The following is a 19,278-nucleotide window of genomic DNA, read 5'->3' on the forward strand; positions in this document are numbered from 1 at the left end:
ATGGAAAGGTCCGTCTCTCCGCCCGAGTTCCCCAGGAGCCGAGTGGGAGGAGAAACGCAAGCCCGGGAACTCGACTCGGGCCGGCGGCTACTCCCAGCTACCCCGGAGAAGCTGGTCGTTCCAGGGTCCCAAACCTACGGACCCTACCGGAGGGGCTCTCGCAGAGGGGAGGGGTTATGGGCGGGTGGAGAGCGCCACCCGATCAGCCCCCAGCCCACTTCCAGTGGGAAATCCCGCGCACACCCCGAATTTTAAAGAAGTCTTGTAAGGGGGGGAGGGGCCGGCCTCCAGTGCCACTGGGGGTGGGGTGCGAGCCCGCGCGGGGCGGGGGTCGCAGTTTCTCGGTGCAGTCAGGTTCGCCCGCTGCGGGCCCCACTCCGCATGGCACCGCGAGGGCCCCCGCGCCCGGTAATCCCGCCGCTCTCAGTGCGGTAGCCGAGGGGCCCCCGGCCGCCGCACCAGCCTCCTCTGACTGCCGCCCCCCATCCCCCGCGCTTCGCCTCCCGCTCAGGTCTGTGCTCCTTGGGATGGTCCCACTGAGGTCTCCGCAGGACTCCACGCGGCGGGCTCCGGAGCCTCCCGCAGCGCCCGCCCTTTCTTAATAGAGAGGTTCCCGCTCCCAGGTCGGCGCCGGGGGGTGGGGAGGGGTGACCCCCCACTCTGATCCCTCTAGGTCCTAGAGGTAGCAGGATTTCCCGAACCCTCCAGGACTCCTCCAAAACTCCAGTCAGGCTAACTTCCTTTTGGATTTGGGATGAGGGTCGGAATCGTTTGGAGACTCAGCCTTCATCACAACCACCGTACCCACTCCCACTGGTTGACCACAGCCAGAGTGCAAAAGAAAACCCCGGAAATGGGGTTCCACAGAGCCATGGGCCGTTGATTCCCCACGTGGCCTAACTAGACAAATCCATTCTTTCATTCCACAGACTTGTAAATCAGCATGCGCCTCCATTTAAGGGGCTTGGACTTTTATTTTGCAGGCCGTGGGGAGCCCGTGGGGTATTAGCAAAGGACTTGGAATCATTGAAGGGCGGCGGTTGGCAACGTGGAGGGGAGTTAAAAGGAGGCCGGAGGCTGCTTGGTGATCCGCTGGGAATAGAGAAGGAGCAAACGTGAGGGGTGTCCCTTCAGAAATTGGTCACATGCTGTGAGGGAGAAGAGGGTGTTTAATGAAGTGAGGGAGGGCTCTTTGGGTCAAAACCAGGGTGGGGTGAACCTGGTGGCGCCCTCAAGGAGCTTGCTTCCTAGTCTGGGAGACAAGACAAACACTAGGAGAAAAGTTTAAGTAACTTTCAAGGGAGTCACACAATATTAGCGTACAAGATGGGATCTGCCCCTCTCGGGTTTTTACATCCAGCCATCCACAGAAACCATCTTCCTTCATTCTTAGCCCCCAGCACACAGCGAGTATTCAAAAACGCTGCCAGCAATTTACCCCTCACTGTTGACTTCTACCAATTTCCTCTTTCCAAGCTGATATTTTTTATTCTTATTCCCAGTCCTCCCCTCCTCCACCCCTCCCTCTCTCTCCCTCTCTGCCTCTCTCTCTCCCCCTCCTTGTGAATTCTTCAAGATGTCCTAAGCCAACTTCTCTTCCCTTTTTTTCTTACAGATAGCAGGTTATAGGACCTGCTCTGGAGACTTCCCTTCAAAAAATCCAAACGGAATGCAAGGAAATGAGACAGTTGGAAAACAATGCCTAATTCCCCGGAAACTAGGGCCCAAGGGAAGAAAGACTTATCTGTTCCTGCCCTTCCCCAACTTGACATTACAGCTATAGAGATCCAGGATCTGGGTCAGATCTGCTGGCAAAACTGTGAAATAAGCAAAAACTTAGCTTCCTCCTCCACTTCATGCCCTTAACTGTCTTTCAGCGCCACTCCAAGACCTGGAATCCTTATGGTGCCCAAGTCTCTCCTACATCTAGTCATTTTATAAAATTAAGTCATCATAAGAGGAGGTCCTGGCGGGGTGGTGGAGAGAGTAGTTAAGTTTTTAAAAGATGCAGGAAAGGGGCAATGGTAAACAAATGAGTATGGAGAAGTCCCAGCACCAGTCAAAGGAGACCTTTTTGTGCCAGGAGTGCTCAGACCTCATGCTGCACAAATGGCTGCAATTTCAACTACTCAAAAAAAGGACCCTGCCGCGACTTCTCTGAGGGGAATCAAGAAAGGCAGATGTTCTCAAGTCTGGTGACTTATTGGAGGGATGCAAATTTTGGGGCACCCACAATGAACCCTCCTAGTCCTAACTTTGTCAGAATTGTTCTTTCCCTTCTGGTACAGCCCTGCCCAGGTGGTGATGAGGATGATTTTGATCATCATTGTTGTTATCATTTACTGAGCAGTTACTATGTGCTGCAGGTGCCATGCTAGCTGCCTGGTGTTTTTCAAGAGAATATAGACTCTCCCTGTCCTTAAGTAATTTACAGACTTGTAAATACTGCATTACCAATATGTACTGTACTCTTTAGAGGCAGGTTGTCAAGGGAGCACAGAGGCTAGATGTGGGTGAGAGTCAGGAAAGCTTTCTCTGAGGAGGAGAGGATTGAGAAAGGAACAGAATAGACAAGGAGAGAAGTACATGCAAAGGCCCTTCCATGGAACCTCCTGACCAGTGGGACAGAGCCTGGCCTTTCTGAGGGCCAAACAGGTGGTTTGTTCCAGCAGGAGCACAAAACATGTGTTGGGGGGTTTGGAGGCACATGAGGGTGCAGAGTGCTCATAAAGCTATTTAACGCAACACCGGTTGGGCAGGGAGAGCCTGCTGTGCCAGGCTCAGGAGATCAGCTTATTCAGAAGGAAATGGAAAACCGCTGAAGGTTCTCAACTAGGGGTGGACACACATGATCAAGTGTGTGTTTTAGGAAGATTGTACTGATATTGATAGCATAGGTTGATATCAGTTCATAGTTAGCATAGAAGCTGCTTGTAGAAAGGTAAGCAGGAGCTAGAGGAAGATACAGAGTTGAAGAAAGGATGGGGTTTTTTTTAATACTAAACTTAATTTTTTGAAAAGTTTTAAATTTACAGAAAAATTACAACAAAAGTATAGCAAATTACCCTATAACCCTATAACCCCCCCAGACACACACAAGTTTCCCCTATTATTAACATCTTACATTAGTACCATACTTTTGTTACAATTGATGAACCAATTGCTGCTAACCAAAGTCTATAGTTTACTTTTTGGTTTATACTTGGTGCTGTACAGTTTTATAGGTGTTGACAAATGTATAATATCCCATGTCTGTCATTACAGTATTGTACAGAGCAATTTCACTGCCCTGAAAAACCACATTCCACCTATTCATCTCTCCCCCTCCCTTCTGTGGCAACCACTATCTTTATATCAATGTTAAAGGTTCTTCTGTTAATACAAGATGACAACTACAACAACAAGGATGTGTTCCTAAGATTAAGAGGCTTGATTATGTTTAAATATTGCTAGGAAAGAACTCTTATAGAAGGAGACATTGAAGATCCAGGACACAGAGGACACGTGATAGAGTAAGGACCCTGGGAACAAGAAGAGGATGGTGGGTCCCAGGAGCAGGAGGAGAGATCAGCCTTAAATAAGAAGAGGGAACATTTACTGTGATGGGTAGAAAAGAGGCAAAGATGGGCCCTGGTGAGAACCTGGAAACTCTATCACAAAAAGCATCACACTATCCCTAAAACTTGAATTATTAAAAGTCTGGGAGAGCAGATGTAGCTCTAGTGTTTGAGAGCCTGCTTCCCATGTATTGGCTCCTGAGTTCAATCCCCAGTACCTCCTAAAAAAAAAGTCTGAAGTCAGAAGATTATGTGGGGGGAAGCAGATGTGGCTTAAGTAGTTGGGCTCCCACCTACCACGTGGGAGGTCCCTGGTTCAGTTCTCAGTGCCTCCTAAAGAACACAGCAAGCTGACGTGTCGGGCAAGTATGGCTAGCTGACACAACAAGATGATGTAACAAGAGACACAAGAAGAAAAACATAATGAGAGATCGACAAAGTAGGGAACGAAGGTTCCCAGTGCCTCCTAAAGACGACGAGCAAGACAGTGAGCTGATACAATAAGATGACACAACAAGAAACACAAGGAAAAAAATAATAAGAGACATGACAAAGCAAGGAACTGAGGTGGCTTAAGTGATTAGGCATCTCCCTCCAACATAGGAGGTCCTGGGTTCGGTTCCCAGTGCCTTTAAAGAAACAAGGAAGACAAACACACAGCAAGTGCAAACAACAAGCAGGTGGGGAGAAATAAATAAATAAATCTTAAAAAAAAAAAGATTATGAGGGGAAAAAAAGTAACCATTATTTGGAATCTTGGAGGTGGATGCATGAGTTTTCAGTACATTATTCTTTGTACTCTGTGTTTGAAATATTTTATAATAAAAACAAATTTATAAATTTTAAAACTATACAAATAAAGCTTTATGAAACTTCTATATTATTACTACTGCTATTAATGTTTGGCAAACAAGTATCTGAAAGAATTAAAAGTATTAATATTTGGAGAATAATACAGAGCACAGAACTTTGTGTAGACATGTGTCCCAGACTGTCAGTGTTTCCATGGCTCAGGAAAGAATGGGATCACCAGGAAACTTCCAAGAGAATCCCGAGTCTTTGATGAAGGGTCCTGAGCCAAGCCATGAGTTGGCCCACCGGGCTCAGGTCTCCCCCTACTCCTCATGCCCCTTCATTCCTAGGAAGGCATTCTCTAAATCCAAGAGATCACTGTCCATTCCAATCAGGTTCAAGATTAAAGCAGAGGCAGACTTAGAAAACCAAATCCGCCTCTCATGCCTAGAAAATCCCCTTTGTACTAGTCGTTCCTGGCAGCTATCTCTTGCTGCTGGCTGCCTCATGTCCCAAAATCAGGGGTAAAAGCCCTTCTAAGCAAGGTTTGCCCCTCAGAGACTGGCCCTGATGGAGTTCCAGAGCCTGGACCTTCTACGGCTCTTCCCAGCCCGCCTGCATCTGGGGCTGAACTGTCTGGGCCTTTCCTGGGTCTTTAACTAGGTCTGAGTTAATAAGGTCATGGCTATTTTGTAGAATGAAAGCCAGCTGGTAAACATCCCATCCCCCCCAAACTTCACTTTATCTCCAACAGACTTTTCCAACAGCTTTAGAGAAAAATCAGAGACCAACAACTATACAAAGAGAATGCCGTCTTAAACAGCTTTCAAAATTCACCAGCTCTGACTTCCACTTCTGGCCAAGATGGAATACTAAGGAGAGGATTTACTCTCCTGTCTGAAACAGCTATAAAACAGACAAAATATATGAAATAATGGTTTTCAAGACACTGGATATCAAGCAATGAAGTATAGTAATCCCTATGAGACAGGGAAAAAAGAGGTTAACCCTATAAATGCCCTGCCTGCCACTTGAATTTCCTGACCACAGGGTAGGGAGGGGAAACTCAGATGGAGCCCGGTGTTCTTCCTGAGTTGAGCGTCTAGGGAGAACAAAGTGGCTAGGGTTTGTAGGACAGAATGCAGAGAAGAGAGAGAACCCTGAAGATCTGCAGATGGTTCTCTTCCAGTATTCAGTTGCATATTGATCAGCAGGCACATGTGAAGCAATTACTCAAATTGGGATAATAACTACCTTAAAGGATTAGAGATAATAGCCTGATACACAGGACTGAGCATCGGACCTGTTCGTCACTAGCTAAATTGAAAATCTAATGATTCTTAGGGCATTGAGTAATCAGAAGGGTTTTGACTCAGTAGTGAGGGATAATTAGCCTGAAACAGAACACTTAGTAGTTCCATCTAACATCTTAAAAGAGCTAACTCTTCCCAAGTAAATTAACTACGTCCCAGAACAAAGCTTAAGGAAATTTATAGGTATGTTTGGTGGAAATGGAGTATTTATAAATAAAAATTAATTGTAAAATGTTACTGAGGGGAAAAAGGAACATTTATAGGAATGTAAAAGTATCCAGCATCCAAAAAGGTAAAATTGACAATGCTAACATCCAGACAAAAATGACCTTGCATACAAAGAAGCTGGAAAATATCATACATAATGAGGATAAAAATCAATCAATTGAAACCAATCCTGATGAAATGTTAGAATTAGCAGACAAGGACATCAAAACAATTATAACTGCATTCCATATGTTCAAAAGTTATGAAGAAACATGAAAGATAAAAGAATGTCAAATTGAAGTTCTAGGGATGAAAATGAATTTTTAAAAATAAAATGGGTGGGATTAGCAGATGAGACATTACGGAAGAAAAGATTAGTGAACTTGAAGATATAGCAATATACACTATCCAAAATGAAGCACACATAGAAAAAAGAGTTTCAAAAAATGAAAAGGGCATCAGTGAACTGTGGGACAACCTCAAACAGCCTAATATTCGTGTAATTGGAAACCTTGAAGAGTAGGAGAGAAAGGAAGGGGAAGAAAAAATATTTGAAGAAATAATGGCTGAAAAGTTTCCAAATTTGATGGAAAATATAAGCCAACAGATCCAAGAAATTCAACTAACCCCAAGCACAAGAAACATGAAGAAAACTATACCAAGGCTCAACTTGCTCAAAATCAGTAATAAAAAGAAAATTGTAAAAACAAGCAAGCCAAAAAAAAAAAAAACAAAAAACATATTACATATAAAGGAACAAAGACAAGAATGACATTTCTCATCAGAAACAATGCAGTGAGAAGACAGTGGAGCAAATATTTATAGTACTGAAGGAAGAAAAACTGTCAACCTAGAATTCTATACTGAGTAAAAATATTTTTTTCAAAAACAAAGGCAAAATAAAGACATTTTCAGATGTATCAAGGTTGGAAGAATTCCTCACCAGCAGAGCTTCAATACGAAATAAATGCTTAAGTCCTCCAGGCAGAAGAAAAACTATACCATGTTGAAATATGGAACTATGCAAAAGAATGAAGAGCACCAGGTATGATAACTACAGAATTGTAGTTTTACCCCTATTTGTTAAATAGCTTTACTTGATGATTGATTGATTAAACAAAAATAATACTAACACACAGTGAATGGACACAGAGAGCAGACAACTGGGGGGAGAGGGAAGGGGAGAGAAGTAAATAAAAATAAATCTTAAAAATAATAATAATAATACTGATGTAGTATGGAGTTTATAAAATAAAGAGGTATTGATGCAAACTACCAGAAATTGGTTGGTTTTTATAAAGAGTATTTATTTGGGGTAGGAGTACAGATACCAGGCCATAGAGCATAAGTTACTTCTCTCACCAAAGTCTATTTTCACATGTTGGAGCAAGATAGTTGCTGATGTCTGTGAGGGTTCAGGCTTCCTGGGCTTCTCCCTTCCAGGGTCTTGTTTCTGTCTGGGTTAAAGGTTCCTTTCTTCCCAGGGCTTGCTTCTTCCTGGGCTCAGTGTTCCTCTCTTCCTGGGGCTGGCTTCTCTTTCCTCTATGAGCTTACTTCCCGGAGCTCCAGCTTAAGGGTTCAGCATCAAACTCCAACATCAAAACTCCAACACTCACATCAAAAGCTCCAACTCTGCCCTTTGTAGTGCTTTTTATCTGGGACTCAATGACCTAATGACGTGGCCCAATCAAACACCTAATCACAACTTAATCATGCCCAGTAATAGACCAAATTACAAACATAATCCAATATCTATTTTTGGATTTCATAACTGTACCAAACTGCTACAAAGTATGTAGGAGAAACATAACATTACATGACTATATTAGAAAAGAAGAAAATTCTATCAATAACCTAGTTTACACATTAGAAAACTAGAAAAAGAAGAGCAAATTATAGGGCAGCAGATGTGGCTCAAGTGATTGGGCTCCTGCCTACCATATGGGGGGTCCCAGGTTATGTTCCCGGGGCTTCTTAGTGAAAGCGAGCAGGCCCGCACGTGTGGTGAGTTGGCGCAGCAAGATGACACTACAAAAGAGACACAGAGGAGGGACAACGGAAGGCACCGCGAACCAGGGAGCTAAGGTGGCTCGAGCAATTGAGTGCCTCTCTCCCACATTGGAGGTTCTGGGATCAGTTCCTGGTGCCTCCTGAAAAGAAGACAAGCAGACACAGGGAGCAGACAGCAAATGAAAAAACATAATGGGGCGGGGGGAATAAATAAATAAAAATAAATCTGAAAAAAAAAGAGCAAATTACACCCAAAAAGAGCAGAAGTAAGAAAATAATAAGGCATAGAGAGAAAATTAATGAACTAGAAAATAAAAACTAATGAATTGATTAAATGAAAACCTGTTTTATTCAGATAAAAAAATTGATGTAACTTTAGCCAGTCCAATCAGGACAAACAAGAGAAAAGTAAAAAAAAAAAAAAAATTAACATCAGGAATAAAAGAGCTGGCCTCACTACAGATTCTGCAGATACAATATGTTTCAGTTTGCTAAAGAATACCAGCACAATATACGAGAAATGGGTTGGCTTTTACAATAGAGATTTACTAGGTTAAAAGCTTGTTGTCCTGAGGTAGTGGAAGTGTCCAAATTAAGGCATCAGGTGAAGCTCTCTCTCGGAAGGCTGGCTGCTCGTGATTCTGGACTCCTGCCACGTGGCGAGGCACATTGGCAGCTCTGCTGAACTCTGCCTTCTCTTCCAGGCTTATTTTCCCCCTGAGCTCAGCTGTGGGTGATTAGGCACATGGTAGGGTCTTTTTGCCTCTCCCCTCTCCTCTGGGTCTCGTTGCTTTTAACTTCTAGCTTTCCATAAGCATTCTCTTTCAGCCTCTTGGGGGCCTCTTTCTATGACTTTGTGCTCTCATGATTCCAGCCTCCAGCCTCTAGGACTTCTCTCTTAGCCTCTCAGGATTTCTGTCTCTGTGGCTTCTTTCTATGTCTGTGGTATTTATTCCTCCATTTATAAAGGACTCCAGTAAGAATTAAGACCCATCCTTGGTCCTGCAATCTATTATTCAAAGGTCCTTAACTAAAGTAATTTAATCAGAAGTTCCCACCTGCCATAGGTTTACATGCAAAAGAATGTATTCACTTTAAGGACAGGATTTTCTGGGATCCACCCAGCTTCAAACTATCACAATAGGATAATAAGAAAATATTACGAACAACTTTATGCCAATAAATCCAACAACTTACATGAAATGAACCAATACCTTCAAAGATACAAACTACCAAAGTTCAATAAGAAGAATTGATAACCGAAAAAGCCCTAAATCTACTAAAGAAATTGAATGTATAGTTAAAAGCGTTCCACAAAGAAAACAAAAGGTCCAGATGGCCTCACTGGAGAATTCTGCCAAATATTTAAGAAATAAATACCAATTCTCCACAAACTCTTCCAGGAAATTGAAGAGGGGGAAATACTTCTCCATTTATTCTATGAGTCTAGCATTACCCTAATATCTAACACAAAGATAGTATTAGAAAAGAGAAATAAAGACCAATATCCATTATGAATATAGATGCAAAAATTCTAAACAAAACATGGTTAAAATTAGTCCAACAATATATAAAAAGATAAAACTTATGACTAAGTAGAATCTCTCCCAGGAATTCAAAGTTGTCTTAACATTTAAAAATCAGTCAATGAGTCGTACTCTGATGATGATGTTGGAGTGAGATGCTCCACATATGCCCCACCCTGAAGCTTTGAATGACCAGCAAGAACTGGCAAAAACATCTTTCTCAAAGCTCCAGAAAATGGTTAAAGGATTGCAGTAAGAGGGCAACTGCCAAATCAGGAAAAAGGCAAGTTAACATGGTAGGATCTCATGGTGCCCTTACTGACCCCTCCCCTATTCTCTCACCAGCTCTGTGAGGAGCTAGACCATATTGTCAGGGCAAGTCCCTGGTCCTGGTTGAAGACAGAGTAGAGTAACCCTTGTGCTCATACTTGGAGCATGTATGTTTGTGCTAAACTGTCTTGTGGCAGTCTAAAGGACTGAACTGGGACACTTGTTATGGGCTTATCATCCGCAAACTTGTTCTGCATGTAAAAGGCAGCTCACAGAGCCCTTCTACAGCCTGCTATAGCAGAACAGTCAACTTGAAGCTGCCTGGGACAAAGGGTGTCTAGCTGTGGGGCATACATTGCAGCACCTGGGACCATGAGGAAACAGTTTCCTAAGGAAGAGGAGATGTTCAGATCCATGTAAATGGGGGGATTCCTAGGGCCACGTGCACTCATGTACAGGACAAGACACATACATATACAGAAAGAACTGGAAGAACCATACACATATATTTTTTTTTATTTCTCTCCCCTTACCCCTCTCCTCTGCTTTCTGTGTCCATTTGCTGTGTGTTCTTCTGTGTCTGCCTACCTTCTTGTCAGTGACACTGGGAATCTGTGACTCTTTTTGTTGAGTCATCTTGCTGTATCAGCTCTCCGTGTGTATGGCACCACTCCTGGGCAGGCTGTGCTTTTTTTTCACACAGGGTGGCTCTCCTTGAGGGGCACACTCCTGTGTGTGGGGCTCCCCTATGCGGCAGACACCCCTGCATGGCAGGGCACTCCTTGCGTACATCAGCACTGTGTGTGGGTCAGCTCACCACATGGGCCAGGAGGCCCTGGGTTTGAACCCTGGACCTTCTATGTGGTAGGTGGGTGCTCTATCAGTTGAGCCAAATCCATTTCCCAAGAACTATATATTCTACTTGAGCTCTTCTCTGATCTCGCTGTATGGCTAATGGAAGGAAAGTACTCACACATGCCAAGCTGTACAGATTGGAAAAGTATTTTCTTTTTTGTTTCTTTGTGTGTGTGTGTGTGTGTGCATGTTTGTTAGCTCCTGGCATTCAAGAAAATTCCTGTCATAGCACTGGCTGGATACAAACTTGAGGAACAGATGCCTCGGTCTGTATGCCAAAGATAAAACATTAAAATATCAAAATGTCCAGGTTCCAATAAAAGGTTATAAAATATACAAAGAAACAGGAAGCAATGCCCTGTGTAAAGGAAATGTTTAAAGCATTAGAAACTAACAATAAGGGGGGCCAGCCTGGGACATACCAAAGTCTTTTTTAAAAAAATGGTTCTAAATATGCTCAAAGAGCCAAAGGAAACCATGAACAAAGAACTAAAAGAAATAAGGAAAATGACAGATGAATATAAAAAGAATGTTAATAAAGAGAAAGAAATTTTATGAAAAGGAACCAAATGGAGTTGAAGACCACAGTAGCAGAAGTTAAAAATTCCATAGAAGGGTTCAGTTTGGAGCTGGTAGAAGAAAGAATCAGTGAACTTGTAGATAAGACAATTGAAATCATTCATTCTGAGGAGCAGAAAGAAGAAAGAAGAAAGAAAAGTGAATAGACTTTGAGGAACATGTGGGATACCATCAAGTGTACCAATATATTCATTGTGAAAGTCATAGCAGGAGAAGAAAGAGAGAAAGGGGCAGAGAGAATATTCAAAGAAATAATGGCTGAAAACTTCCCAAATTTAATGAAAGACATGAATATACACATCCAAGATGCTAAATGAACTACAAACAGAATAACTAAAATAGATCCATACCATGTTATGTTATAATCAAACTTTCAAATGCCAAAGATAAAAGAGAAAATTCTGAAAACCACAAAAAGAAGCAATGTGTCACATACAAGGGAACCTCAATAAGATTAAGTGCCAAATTTTCATCAGAAATCAAGGTAGAGGATCTATATATTTAAAGGATTGGAAACAAAAAATTGTCAACCAAGAATTCTACATCCAACAAAATTGTCTTTCAAAAATATGGGAGGGAGTAAGAAATTCCCAGATAAAACCAGGGGAGTTTGTCACCACTAGACCAGCACTACCAGAGATGGTAAAGGGATTGCTGCAAGTTGAAAGGAAAGAACACTAAACAATAGAGGGAAGCCACATGAAGAAATAAAGATCTCCACTAAAGATAATGACATGGGTAAATATAAATGCCAGTACTGTTGTATTTTTGTTTTGTAACTCCAGTTTTACTTCCTACAGGGTCTAAAAGAAAATACATAATATATAATGATAGGGAAGCAAATGTGACTGGGAAGCAGATGTGGCTCAAGTGATAGAGCCTCTGCATATTATATGGGAGGACCAGGGTTTGATCCCTTGTCAAATATCAGCCTGGAGGGTATTGGGAATGAAAGACAAAGAGAGATTGGGATCAGGGGTTCTGAGAGCATTGAATCCTCAAGCTCATCAGACAACTTTATTATTTCCAAGTAGCATTATATATATTCAAGCTACTGTAAGCACAAGTGATAGCATGTAGCTGCATACTAAAAATTCTCACAAGCTGCAGGACTAAAATCTTATCTCAGAATACAAGGTCTTAGTGCTCTCTCAGACTACAAAGTGTGTTTTCTCATATTTCTCCCAGCCCCGGACAGCTTTGGTTCTGTTCACTTTCTGCATTCCCATGTTAACAGTGTAACCATGGAAACAGCACCACCGTGCCTTTGTTTCTTATAATCCCTGGGCCTCCTAGTGAAAAAGAAGAAGAGAAAGCATGCCCGTGTGGTGAGCCAGTGCCTGTGCTAGTGAGTAACACAGCAAGAGGATGACACATCAAAAGAGAGACAAGGGGAGAGTCAAGGTGGAGCACAGCAGAAACCAGGAACTGAGGTGGTGCAATTGACAGGGAACCTCTCTCCACATCAGGGGTCTCCAGGATCAAATCCCACTGAATCCTAGAGGAGAAAAAATGAGAAGAGAAGACAATACAGACAGCAAAAAACAGCAGGATAGGAGGAGGGGAAGGGGGAAAATGAGTAAATAAATAAATCTTTAACAACAACAAAAAATGTAATGATAAATCAAGGATTTTGGACTGTTTGTCACAAGAACTACATAAAGGTGGGGGGTCAGAGGTGTATAGCAACATAGTTTATGTATGCTATTAAAATTAAGTTGGAGGCGGTGGACTTGACCCAGTGGTTAGGGCGTCCGTCTACCACATGGGAGGTCCACGGTTCAAACCCTGGGCCTCCTTGACCCGTGTGGAGCTGGCCCACGTGCAGTGCTGATGTGCGCAAGGAGTGCCATGCCACACAGGGGTGTCCCCTGCATAGGGGAGCCCCACACGCAAGGAGTGCACCCTGTAAGGAGAGCTACCCAGCGCGAAAGAAAGCGCAGCCTGCCCAGGAATGGCGCCGCCCACACGGAGAGCTGACACAAGATGACACAAAAAAAGAAACATAAATTCCCGTGCCGCTGACAACAACAGAAGTGGACAAAGAAGACGACGCAGCGAATAGACACAGAGAACAAACAACCGGGATGGGGGCGGGGGGGAGGGCGGGAAGGGGAGAGAAATGAATGAATAAATAAATCTTAAAAAAAATTTAAGTTGGTATCAAAGCAAACCAGATTGTTAAAGATTTAGGATGTTAAATTTAAATGCAATGGTAACCACAAAGAAAATATCAGACAATATTCAAACTCACAGAAAGTAAAGGACAGGTTGCCAGGGACAGGAGTGGGGGAATAGGACATTAATTCATAATGGGTATAGAGTTGCTGTTTGGGGTGACGGAAAAGTTCTAGTAATGGATGGTGGTGAATGTACCACAACATTGTGAAGGTGATTAATCCCACTTCACGGTATGCTTGGAAGTGGTTGAGATATGAAGGTCAATTTTATATGTGTTTCCGCAATTTTTTAAAAAAAGAGCAACCTAAGAGACAATGACAATTAAATGCAATATGTGATCCCAGATGGGATCTAATAATGGAGGAGAAAAGGCTCAGACAGACATTACTGGGACATCTGAAAAAATGGCAATATAGACTGTAAGTTTTATATCAATGTTAAACTTCTTGATCTTGATCACTCCATGTTTTAGTTTCCTAGGCTGCTCAAAGAAAATATCAGGAAATGGGTTGGGTTAAATAATGGGAAATCATTAGCTTACAGCTTTGAGGCAAGGAAAACGTCCAAACCCAGGCATCATCAAGGCAGTGCTTTCTCCCCACCACTGTGGCTTTCTGGAGCTGGCTGCCGGTGACCCTTGTTAGATTGTCACATGGCAAGGCACATGGTGGTGTCTTCCTTCTCTTCCAGGTTCCATTTCAGCTTCTTGCTTCCTGAGGCTTTCTCTCTCTCTTGGTCTGAATTTCATTTTCTCATAAAGGACTACAGTAATAGGATTAAGACCCATCCTGATTGAGGTGGGCCATACTTTAACTGAAGTAGCCTTATAAAAGGTCCTATTTACAAGAGTTCACACCCACAGGAATGGATTAAATTTAAGAACATGTTTTTCTGGGGTACACAGAACTTCAAACCATCACACTATACTAAGAAAATCTGGGCTTCATCAAAACTAAAGTATTTTATGTCTCAAAGGACACTATTCAGAAAGTGAAAAGACAACCCACAGAATGGCAGAAAATATTTACAAATTGCATATCTAATAAGATTTAGTATCCATGATATATAAAGAACTCTTAAACTCAACAATGAAAGGACAAATAATCCTATTTAAAATGGACAAGGGATTTGAAGAGACATTTCTCCAAAGAAGATATAAAAATGGCCAATAAATACATGAAAAGATGCTCAGTATCATTAATCATTAGGGAAATGAAAATCAAAATGATAAAAAATATCACCTCACACCCACTGGGATGGCTGTAATTAGAAGAGAAAAAAAAAGGAAGATAACAAGTGTTGGGGAGGATGTGGAGATATAGAATCCTCATATATTGCTGGTGGGAATGTAAACTGGTGTAGCCACTTTGGGAAACAGTTTGTCAGTTCCTCAAATGTTAAACATAGTTTCTATGTGACCCAACAATTCCACTGCTGGTATATACCCAAAAGAACTGAAAACATATTCCCACAAAATTTTGTACATGACTGTCTATAACAGTATTATTCATAAGAGCCCAAAAGTGAAATCAACTCAGGTGTCCAACAATTGATTAATGGATAAACAAAATGTGCTAAATCCATATAATGCAGTATTATTTAGCCATAAATGGTAACGAAGTACTAATACCTGCCACAATGTGAATGAAGCTTGAAAAATTATCTGAAGTGAAAAGAAAGTCACAAAAGGCTACAACTTATATTCCACTTACAAAGTTATCCAGAACAGGCAAATCCATAGAAACAGAAGGTAGATTAGTGAGGAAAGGGGAAGGGGAGGGGCTGCTAATGAGTACGCAGTTTCTTTAGGGGGAGATGAAAAGTTCTGGAAGTAGGTAGTGATAATGGTTGCACCAGCTGTGAATATACTACAAACCACTGAATCATATACTTTAAAGGGTTGAATTTTATGATATATTGATTATACTTCAATTTAAAAATCAATGAATTAAATTCACCATAACAGACTAAAAAAAGAAGAAAAAACATGATTATTTCAACAGATACTGAGAACACATTTGACCAAAAACCAAGCTCCATTTATTTTATTTTATATATATATTTTTTACTAGAGAGGTTGTAAACTTACAAAACAGTCATACATAATGTGAAGAATTCCCATAAAACATCCTTCCACCAACACCTTACATTGTTGTGGAATATAAGTTAGAGATTATGAAAGAACATCCTTACCATTAACTAGGGTCTGTAGCATACATTTGGTATTTTTTTTTCCATACCCCCCCCCTTATTAACACAGTACCTTCTTTGATTATGGTATATAATTCTTCTAATGTGCTGTTGGATTTGGTTTGCTAATATTTTGTTAAGGATTTTTGCATCTATATTCTTGAGGAATATTGGCCTGTAATTTTCTTTTCTTGTGGTATATTTATCTGGCTTGGTATTGGGTTGTAGTTGGCATCATATAATGAATTAAGGAGCATTCCATCCTCTTCAATTTTATGGAAGAGTTCAAGTGGGGTTGGTGTTAATTTGTCTTGGAATGTTTGGTAAAATTCCCCTGTGAAGTCATCTGGTCCTGGACTTTTCTTTGTTAGGAGCTTTTTCATTACTGATTCAAACTCTTTACTAGTTATCAGTCTTTTGAGACATATTTCTTCTTGAGTCAGTGTAGATAATTTGTGTGTTTCTAGGAAATTGCCCATTTCGTCTAGGTTATCTACTTTATTGGCATACAATTTTTCATAGTATCATCTTATAATACTTTTTATTTCTGTGGGGTTAGTAGTAATGCCCCCTCTTTCATTTCTGATTTTAGTTATTGTGTCCTCTATTTTTTTTTCTTTTTCTGTCTAGCTAATGGCTTGTCAATTTTATTGATCTTTTCTAAGATCAATTTTCTGAATGTATTGAGTCTCTCTATTGCTTTTTATTCTCTTTTCATTTCTCTCTAACCTAATCTTTGTTATTTCTTTCTTTCTGTTCACTTTGGGTTTAGTTTGACCTTCTTTTTCTAGATCCTACCATTCTGAGGTTAGATCTCTGATTTGAGATTTTTCTTCTTTTTTAATGTCAGTATTTAGAGCTCTAAATTTCCCTCTTAGCATTGCCTTTGCTGCATCCCGTAAGTTTTAGTATGTTGTGTTTTCATTTGCCTCAAGATGTTTCCTAATTTCCTTTGTGGTTTCTTCTTTGACCCAATAGTTGTTTGAGTGTGTTGTTTAATTTCCAGATATTTGTGAGTTTCCTATTTCTCTTTCTGTTATTGATCTCTAACTTCATTCCATTATGGTCACAGAGAAGATATATTGTAAGATTTTAATATTTTCATATTTATTGAGACTTGTTTTGTGGCCTAATAAATAGTCTATTCTGGAGAATGATCAATGTGCACAAGAGAAGAATGTGTATTCTGCTGCTGTGGGTGAAGTGATCTATATGTCTGTTAGAACTAGATGGTTTATAATATAATTCAAGTCCTCTATTTCATCATTGATCTTCTATCCATTATTGAAAGTGGTTTATTGAAGTCTTCTACTACGAATGTAGAACCATATATTTTTCCCTTCAAATCTGTCAATATTTGCTTCATGGGAGCAGATGTAACTCAAGTGGTTGAGCACCTGCTTCCCATGTACAAGGTGCCCGGTTTGATTTCTGGTACCTCCTAAAAACAAAACAAAACAAACAAAAAACCAGCTCCCATTGGGGAGCAGATGTAGTTCACCTGCTTCCCATGTATGAGGTCCTCGGTTCAATCCCTGGCACTTACTAAAAAATATTGCTTCATATATTTGGGGTTTTGCTGTTAGGTGCAAGTCTATTTATGTTTTCTTGTTGAATTTACCCCTTTATCAGTATATAGTGACCTTCTTTGTCCCTCATAGCACTTTTTTCCTTGAAGTCTATTTTACCTGATATTTATAGCTACCCAAGCTCTCTTGTGGTTACTATTTCCGTGGTATGCTTTTCCATCCTTTCACTTTCAACCTACTTCTGTCTTTGAATTTAAGGTGAGTCTCTTGTAAACAGTTAGGTAAAGCTTTTTCTTAATCCACCCTGCCAATCTCCGCTTTTCACTGGAGAGTTTAATCCAGTGAAATCCAGAGAGTTTAATCCAGAGAGTTACATTTACAGTAACTACTGGCAAAGCAGGACTTCGTTCTGCCATTTTGCTATTTGGTTTTTATAAGTCTTATTTCTTCCTCAATTTTTCTGTCAATGTCTGCTTTCAGATTCATTTGATTTTTTGCATTGTACCAGTTTGAGTCCCTTCTAATTTCTTTCTGCATATATTTTCTTTGTGTTTGGTGTTCTAAATCTATAACAATCACATTTGATTTGATTCCAAGTTTACTTAAATAGCATACACACACATTGTTCCTATATTCTTCCATTACCCCAGCTTTTTGTTGTACTTGCTACAATTATATCCTGACAGATTTTATGTCCACACAATAGATTTATTGTTACTTTTTGTGCATTTATATTTTAGAATCTATAAGAGGTAAAAAGTTATGTTTCATACCAAAAGAATTAAAACAGGACTGGCATTTAATATTACCCATATGGTTACCTTTTCTGGTGGCCTTTATTTCCTTATGCCACAAAAATCCACTGTCTAGTGACCTTTACTTTCAGTCAGAAAACTCCCTTTAGGGTTGCTTGTAGGTCAGGTCTAGTAGTTATGAACTCCCTCTGCTTTTGTTTATCTGGGAATGTCTTAATCTCTCCCTCATTTTTAACAAATAGTCTTACCAGATATAAAATCTTGGTTGGCAATTGTTTTCTTTTAGCATTTTAAATATTTCATCTCACTGCCTTCTTGTCTCTTGGTTTCTAATGAGAAATCAGCACTTAATCTTACTGAGGCTCCCCTGCACCTGACATGTTACTTTTCTCTTGCAGCTTTCTCCTTGTCCTTGGCATTTGACGTTTTTATTATTATGTGTCTGGGCATGGCTGTCTTTGAGTTTTTCCTTTTTGGGATTCACTGGACTTGAATGTGCTTATTCATGTTTTTGGTTAAATTTGGTAAGTTTTCTGCTATATCTCGGAATATTCCTTCTGCCCATCTCTGTCTTTCCTCTCCTTCTCAGACTCCCATAATACATTTTGTTATGCTTGATTGTGTCCCATAAGTCTCTTAGACTCTGTTCACTTCAAAAAAAAAAAAAATCCCTTTTCTTTCTGCTTCTCATCCCAAATCATTTAAATTGTTTTGTTTTCTAGCTCACTAATTCTTTCTTCTGTCAGCTCCAATTTGTGAGGGAATTTTTATTTCAGTTATAGTGGTCTTCAACTCCAGTGTTTCTGTTTGGTTCCTTCTCTACCTCTTTTTTTTTTTTTTTTTTCCCACAAGGGAGAGTGTGAACATAGTCCTCCACTACCACAAATTATGCAGTCGAGTTTCCTGAATCTGGGGAAATCACAAGGGTCAGCATATCTAGAATGCAATGGATAAGCCTTGCCCCGGTAAGTATCCTTTTCTACCTCTTTATTTAGAGTTTCATATTGTTAATTCATTGTTTTTCTAATATCCTTTAGTTAATTTTTGTGTTTTTCTTTATATCCTTGAGCATACTGAGAATAATTTTGTAAAGATCTTTGTCAGGTATGTCCAAAGACTGGTCTTCTCTGTTGATGGTTTCTGGATTTTCCCTTGTTCCTTTGGATGGGCCATCAATTCCTGCTTTTTTTTTTTTTTTTTTTTTTTTTGTCTTTTAATCTCTTGCTGCACATTTTACTTTTTAATATTCTAAAGTGCTAACTCTGGGATTTAGTCCTTGAGGTGTTCAGTCTGTTCCTTAGGTTTATATTTAGCTGGTGATAGGATAGATATATCCTTGAGTGCCACGAGCTAACGAACTCAAATAAAGCAATGCAAAATACACCTTTCACAATCTTTGCAAACTGGCTCTGCATTGGCTGGTACTCCCCTTCAGAGTTCAGCCTCCTATCAAGAATAACAGCCCAAGGCAAATTTGACGTGCAGGGTCCTCTCCATCTTTTCTGAGCCTGTAC

The sequence above is a fragment of the Dasypus novemcinctus genome, chromosome 5 (assembly GCF_030445035.2).
Source record: "Dasypus novemcinctus isolate mDasNov1 chromosome 5, mDasNov1.1.hap2, whole genome shotgun sequence".
Taxonomy (NCBI): domain Eukaryota; kingdom Metazoa; phylum Chordata; class Mammalia; order Cingulata; family Dasypodidae; genus Dasypus; species Dasypus novemcinctus.